General features: G+C 34.2%; 1 long non-coding RNA gene across 1 annotated transcript; it reads right to left on the reverse strand.

The window, feature by feature from the left end:
* Window positions 1-1,176: 1,176 nt before the first annotated feature.
* Window positions 1,177-6,089, reverse strand: LOC111053551. The gene is made up of 2 exons (XR_005572174.1): window positions 5,978-6,089; window positions 1,177-1,446 (listed from the first exon to the last, which is right to left on the reverse strand). It is a non-coding gene; the product is annotated as an uncharacterized LOC111053551 (long non-coding RNA).
* Between the last annotated feature and the right edge of the window lie 2,095 nt (window positions 6,090-8,184).

An 8,184-nucleotide genomic window follows, 5' to 3' on the forward strand; every position in this document is an offset into this window, starting at 1 on the left:
AAGAGAAACGCCGTCGACACAAACCGTCGACTTGAATCTTAGACCTCACTTCGCTCGATCAAATTATAACGTTTATACTCTGACCTGCTGGAGAATCTGTTCATTGTTCTCCTATATTTGTTTTGTTTGTTTTCTCGTTTTATTTGCTAATAATTTATTTATACTGTATGGCACACATGAACACCTTTCTTTAGTGTAGCCATCCTATTGGTAGATTAGTTTTTTTTCTGACCAGTGATTAGTCATTAACTTGTCATGTGACCTTTCTCCCTCAGGCCTTGCTTCTCAATTTCAGAGATGAAGGAGAATAGAGAGATAACTGAGCACGCTAATGGAGAGTCGTTTGTAACTCCTTTTTCTTACTTTTTCGTTTAAATGAAACATTGCTAAATGTTATGTAAGATGGTAATTCTTTGTAAATGTAGAGTCCCCGTGATGTTAGAATTAATTTGATTACCAAGTCTCAGTTGAAAAGGAGTTATTAATTTTTAAAATCGCGAGCCAATATATATAATGAAGCCTATGATGCCATGCATCTTGACAAAAGATGCCAGCCTTGCAGTGAACAAATCTACATGAGTGAGTGCGCGATGTATTTTAGTTTTTAATCAACAATATCTTCCAATTGTTACAATTCGAATGTATAATTCAAAATCCCTCTCGGCGAAATTTTGTGCTCTACAATCTGATACCAGGTAGAGCACTCTATCTCATATTATAGATTTCCAGGTACACCTGACAACACTGCTTATTGTATTTTGAAAAACACCTTATTTTCAGCTCCATCATTAACTACATTGTCCTTACATTTGAATTTCGCGCAATGATATAAGTTCATAGAAACATGTTCTACAAGAATCACCCGTTGAATGTACTTGGTCATTAAATTGGTTATTTCTCGTGTATTGAAATACCGGCTAAAGTACACAAAAGAATGAATTTTCCATTTTTTGACCGAAATAATTTTTTTTTCATTTTTCTCATTTTCAATAGTAATTGTATATTTCTTTCTCCTATGAAACGAATTTATAATATTTAAATAAAATAATTTATTCATAAATCATGGTTTGAATAAATTAATGATTTAAATTAAATCATTAAATTGATCATTTTTGTGCGGGCTATTGAAATACTGGTTGAAATACACCAAAGGATAAATTTTTTGACAGAAAAAAATTCTTTTTCTTATTTCCAATAGTAATTGTTTATTTCCATTTCTTATTTCTTATATAATTATTTTTCATCCCGAGTGGAATTTCTTATTTCTAATAACCCATATTATATAGTTGTAACATATTTCCTCAAATTGTGTATCTTTCATCATTGAATGGTTGACGTCCAGTCGCTATCTGCAGTCCAACCGCTATTATCACTGCTAGAACTGCATATGAAGATACAGAAGATGACAGCAGTAATGATGACAACAATCAGGGGAGACATGGAGCTCTGCCAACAAGCAAGCACAGACACATTTTCAAAACATCATTCATCTTCTATTAAATAATATAAGCAAACAAACAAACAAAAAAGAAGAAGGAGAGGAGAGGATTAAATAAGGAGAGGGAAAATAAGAAGAGGAAAAAGAAGAAGACGAGGATGAAGAAGAAGAAGAAGAATATGAAGAAGAAGACGATGAAGAAGAAGACGACGAAGAAGAAGAAGGAGAAGAAAAAGAAGAAGAAGAAGAAGAAGAAAAAAAAAGAAGGAGTAGAAGAAGAAGGAGAAGGAGAAGAAAAGGGAGAAGGAGAAGAAGAACAAGAAGTAGGACGATTAGGCCTCAAATATAGACTAATGTTGGCGAGCTGAACAAAAAAGCTTCTCATATTTATTATATTCGTGTGAAGCAAATTTAAATGTTTCCCCAAATATTCGGAGGGCTCAGGGGTGCCAGGGGTGGAATTGCCATGGTCTGAAGGCTCTACCGTGGTCTCCAGTGTGCTATGCAACAGATTCTGTGTTCACTTTTCACAGGGAACGAGTAGTTTTGGCTGAGAGTTTTTAAATTTGGGGAAATCAATATTTTCGATGAAAACGGCCTCTCCTTGGTCCCTTTTCAAAATTGGTCGAGATTTAGCTCTTGACATAGACTGATGTTGGCGAGCTGAACAAAAAAGATTGTTATAAATATTTTTTGGGAAGCAAACTCAGAAGCCTAGGGGTGCCAGGAGGCAGTATTTTCAAGGACTGGAGGTTCCTTTGTAGCCTCTAGTGTGCTATGTAATAGATTATGTCTGGCACTGAATATTGACCACTTTGTCTGAAAATTGGTTTTCACCTGTTTCAGAATCATGGGAAAATTCTGCATTGTTTAGAATGAAAACCAAATGGACATAGTATTTTATTTGCCAACTAGAGAGCTCTGATGTATGTGGCTTATCATCTTGTAGTTTTATATCCAACATTGGTTAAGAATGACAATCAGACACTTCCACCAGCATTGAGAATGAGAACAAGATATCTCCTTAGTGGTGGCTGAATATATCTGAATTTTCATTCTCAATCAATTGTGACAACAACTGTGCTGGCCAGAAAAAAAAGTGGCAATGGTACAGTATTTGTCAGCTTCCACTATGTCACAAGTATTGTGACCAACAGTTTGATTCGATTGGAGATAGCAAGAATGAGAAAATATACATCTCTATTCCACAACAATTGAGCCTACTCACTAGTGCAAAACACATCTAAAGCTTTTGAAGTAATAAATGTGCAACAACCAATGGTGGAAGATCCTGCAGGACATTTTTTTCCAAAAAGAAATCAAAAAGCACAATGACAAAAATAACAACTTCACATTTTCAATGTATTAGATCTTCTTGTTTGAAGATGATAGTTCAACAGTCAGTGAGAATCATGGACTGGAAGTGAGTGAAACCTTCATAATGAAGAAAAATTCTGTTCGTGCAGTTGATATGAGTTTCGCCTTGATATGAAATTATTTGGTTGATATTATCTGGTTTTCATTCTGGTGCCTTGTCTGTGTTCACTTTCCAGAGAGAATTTAGTCGTTTAGGCTGAGAGTTTTCCAAATTTGGGAAATTAAAAATTTCAGATGAACACATCCTTTTCTGGATGGCCTTTGAATTTGTTTGAAATCTATCCATGGATATAGACTCATCACCAGGAGCTGGACAAAAAAGCTTTTATCGAATTTTCTGTACGAGGCTCATTTAAATGTGTAGGAGAAATTTGGGGGTTCTGAGGGTGCCAGGGTTGGAAAATTATCAAGATTTGGTGGTTCTTCTGCAGCCTCTAGTGTGCCCTGTAACTGAGTCCACTCTCAGCTGGCGAAAAGCAGTATTGGATGTGATTTTTTGTTATATACAGCTTCAATGTAATACAGAAAACTCGCGCTTTGCACTCGGCCCCCTGCCCTTTGACTTTTTCCATCCTGGCCTGTGCACGTTCATTGTTATGGACAGTTACTGCAATTTAAAGAGTTCGCGGTTTGTGTAATGCTGCCATCTGGCGGCGGTTTTTGTTGTTGATTTAAATCAGCTGTTCGTTGTAGTGGAGTGCTGGTCGGTTGAAAATTGTTCTAATGTGTTGTTATTGTCTGGTTTTGTGTATGGAAAAGTTTTCTTGTAATTTGTTTAACTTGTGTATTGTCGTGAGAATAGAATGAATTCTGGTATATGTGAAGGCGTCTTCAGCGGTTTAAGATTAACTTCTCATTTGTGTGAAGTCTCTGTGTTGAAAACGAGGTTGGATTCAAGTTTAGTAGAATAAATTACAGTCCGCTATATACCAGAAGAATCAATCACGCTTTTCCGGCTTCTGAATGCAATCATGACATTTTAGAATGCTGTGAATATTGAGATTTTTCAAATAATGAAATATTTGAACCCTATTGAATTGAATTCCATCCGGCTTAGAAGATTTCCTGGTACACACCCTGTGTCCTCTTTCCAATGAAATAGTTGAGAACATCGAGAGGGGCATAGTTATGTCAGGAAGTATTTCAATTTTTTTGGACCAGTCTCAGAGCTCAGGATTTAGCTGATTTCTAGACTTTGAACAGTTGGAGTCAGAAAATTGGTTTTCCTACAGTTACCTTGAAAAGTGGCCATTCCTGCACTGATTACAGAACGCAAAGAATCACTTTTCCGCTCTAGTGTGGGAGAAATTTTTTCTGCACTCCAGATTTGCAACATGGCAACGCAAAATAGTTAGTAGGTTATATGGAGCACCAGTGCAGGAAAATCAAAATTAAGTTGGTAACTGTGACTGTGGTATAGTGAGGTGCACGTTATAATAACATTAAGGCAACGATGACAGCGACAGCCACCACATGAGTGCCGCCTTCATTCATTTACTACATTATTATTCAATTTTAAATAAATTAAGGTCTTCATTAATAATAAAATTATACAGAAAAACATTTGATGGATTTCAGGGAATTTTACCCATAATTACCCACTTTTCATCATCACAAAACATACAGACAGATATCAAAATCCTACCGTACACATTCTTCAAAAAAGCCAGAGACTCAACACACTAGAACTATACAAAAATTTTTGAACACCTCCACTATGACAAATCCAACTTATTAAATGATCAACTTAACTTCAAATCAAATGTAATATTTTCCCACATTTTGCCCACACAGTCCAACCCATAAGAGCAAGCGCCCCTGGTGTCAGGCTGATGAAGCTCCTCTTCAGGAGTGAAATGCATTCCTCAATACTCCAACAAAAGTAGGTGTTTTTTTTTTTCAAATATTTACTATTAACACAGTGTCAGAACTTCAACAAAGTAAATTTTAGATTTAAATTCGCATGATTCTATCAAAAATGGGGTTATTGGTGTCTAATTGGATTAAGTTTATTATTTTATCTCTGTTTAATTTGGCCGCTTTATAAATATGATATTCTTCTTTGACATTTAGTTTTCCACTTTTATTACCATAACTATTATTACAAGTATTATTATTACCCTTTATTTAAATTACAAGTAGCCCTATACAGAGGAAAAGAGATAATATTGAGTCCATGAATATGACTTATTGACTAATATTGACTAATTGACTTATCTTTGTGAGCTAAAAAAAAGTTTGTAATAAATTTCTTGTTGGGAGCAAATTGGAATGTGTCCTAAAAACTTGGGGGTGCAAAGGGGTGTCAGGGATGCAGATTTTCCAAATTCTCAAGGTTTTCCTGTGGCTTTTCTTATGCCTGCCTTCTTTTGCGTTCACTTTCTCCAGGCAATGAGCTGTTTTGGCTGTGAATTTCTCAAATTTTCTATGAAAATGTCTTTTTCTGGGTTCTCCTTTGAATTTGATCGTGATTCATCCGTGAATATAGACTAATATTGGTGAGCTGATCAAAAAAGCTTGTAAGTATTAATATTTTTGTGCAAAGGTATTTAATGTGTTGAGAAAATATTGTGTGTCCCAGGGGTGCCAGAGAAGTTAATTTTTCAAGATTTCAAAGTTTTCTTGTAGCTTCAACTGTTCCCTCTGATATTAACCTCTTACTGATATTTCTTAGAATCAGTTACACTGCAATTCAGTTGACTTAGTATAGTATCTATTATGCTGATTATGGTTATGAGATTTGAAAAAACTTTTTTTCAATCACTCAACATAATTCAAATATACAAGGATTTAAAGACATGACAAATTGATTAGTCAGAAATTAGAAATTTCTAAAAAAATAGTGAATTTCATTTTCTCCTTAGAATGAAACTGTTATCGATTGGGGCTTTTGAACCTTCTGGTTTATGACTTATTGATTGATAGAAATGGGAATAAGCCTATATAAATCCTCGGTAAGTTCAGAATCTCTATGTAAAATTGCAAGAGAATCAGTTCAGTTAGTTCAACAGTTCAGTTTATTAGTCAATCACGTTCACAATCGCAAAGGAAATGGAAAAAAATACAAAATCAAACTGAATAAGGAATAATTATAATCGTGTTCTATATCCTATGATAATACCGTGCACATAACCAAAAGTTTCTAATGAAATTAGCACATACCTTCATTTTGATCTGCCAATATTATGGAATCGCAAGATTGTATCAGAAGCTTCTGTCTTGCTGAGCGTCAAGGAAGCCGTATTTATATCAAAATAATAACTGGTCCCATTGATCAGTTGATCAAATTCCTATTGGATGTTGCATCATCTAGAAATCTTGATTAATGTAAATACTGTTGATTATAACTCAATTGTCAGATAGGCTGTGAATAATCACTAGTTCTATTGATCAGTTGATTGAATCAGTATCGAATGTTGATCAGCCACAACTCTTGATTAATGTGACATTTAATTAACAGTGACAAATCATCCCATGTTATCAGAAATTTACGAAATAATAACTTTTTCTCGAAAGTAAAGATCTGATTCAAAATAGGAATGATTACTGGGATGTGGATTAATGAGATTCAGGGGTGCCCACAAGGGGGGGGCATGGCGCAATTTGCGCCATCAACATTTTTGGGGGGGGCATGACTTTTTGTATATTTTATGTCAACATTTTGAGTTATGATTAAAAACTCAAGGTATTAAATAGAGATATCCTAATGTAGTTAATTTTTCCCACCTTTACAATGTTATATTTTGCTAAGTGTAACTCAATATAAAGCATAAGCACAATTGATAATATTTTGTATGCAGGAATTTTAGTAATTTTAAGCCTATGAGTTTGAAGGTAAATCTTTGACAAAAATAAATTATAACTTCATCATCCACTATTATTCTGATTTCCTTTGCTTCATTTTAATTTTTAATGGTCCTGTGTTTGAGTTTCCTTGCTGTTGCAAGAAATATGCGATATTTTTCTCATTTTCACAGTCTCGACAGTTTTTCGATATATACAGTAATGCAAGATCAATAATTTAGGGCAACTCAGCTTATAGAGCATGAAATTTTCTCTCATTTAAGACCAATCGCAAGTTTCTATCATGCATTGTACTCATTTTAGAGACTCTTTAAATAACAGTAAAATCGCAAGAAAAATTAGAAAATAAAGATCATCATTTAATTGGCTGTAACTTTTGAACGGTATTGAAAACAGAAGTATATTTCATGGGGAGTGAAAAGAGGAGAAAATTCATCACAACCTCGACCACTTTTTGGATTTTGCATCTGAAATGTTCCACAAGATACGCAACGTTGCATATGCGAGACTGTGAGAATGGGGAAAATATCACAAATTTCTCGCACATTCAAAGTTGCGTATCTTGTGGAACACTTCAGATATAAAATCCAAAAAGTAGTCCTGCGCGACCACTAAATTCATTGGAAATTTATTATCTTTAATATTATATAGAGAATGCTTTTTCTCGAAAAGTTCAAGGTTCTCGAGATTAAATGGAAAACTTAAAAAAATCCAAAATTTTGGGGTGAAGTCGCCTTCTGGTGTGCCAGCAAATTTCAGATTAGAATTCAGCGCCCCAAAATATATATAGAACCATCGAAAAAAGTTATTTCGGGGCTGTTTCCTGAAAAACGACCATTTGACTGGACTATAAGTTGTTATCCTATTATAATAGCAAGCAATTTATGTATATCTGTTTATATTTTTCTATTTCTATATCTGGTTATCTGGCTATCTGGTTATTTATGTTCAACGGATCTCGGAAATGGCTCTAACGATTTTCACGAAATTCGGAATATAGAAGGTTTATGATATCAAAATTCTATTGCACTAGGTCTCATCCCTGAGAAAACTCCCTGAAGGACATGAGAAGGATAATTCATCCTTGGAAAAACAGATGATGATTTCGTCTGTGAATAAATCACAGACGAAATATATTTTTCGTAGTGAATAAATTAAAATTCGGGTAAGTAACAGTTTTGGGCTGTGCCTGTTAAAACTTCCCCAATCATTTTAAAGAAATGATTATCAATGAAATAAATCTGTTTATCAATGAATAAATAACGAGCAAAGCTCGGTGCCCCGATATTTGGTATTAATAGATAGATTTTACAAAATGTACTTGTTCAGATGATATCTTTATTCCAAAAACCAAACCATTTAAAGATACATTTTGTTCGACTTGTGTTATTCACTCCTGTAATGTTAAAAAGTAAATACTACCAACAACACAACATCAGTGACAACCTATTCCAATTCATGATAAATATCGGGGAACCGAGCTCAGCTCTAGAGTACCTACAAAAGCATATAAAAATTATTACAAAAGAAGAAATTATAATAAATATTCATAGTTCATACAGAAA

Source organism: Nilaparvata lugens, chromosome 9, assembly GCF_014356525.2.
Source record: "Nilaparvata lugens isolate BPH chromosome 9, ASM1435652v1, whole genome shotgun sequence".
Lineage (NCBI taxonomy): Eukaryota > Metazoa > Arthropoda > Insecta > Hemiptera > Delphacidae > Nilaparvata > Nilaparvata lugens.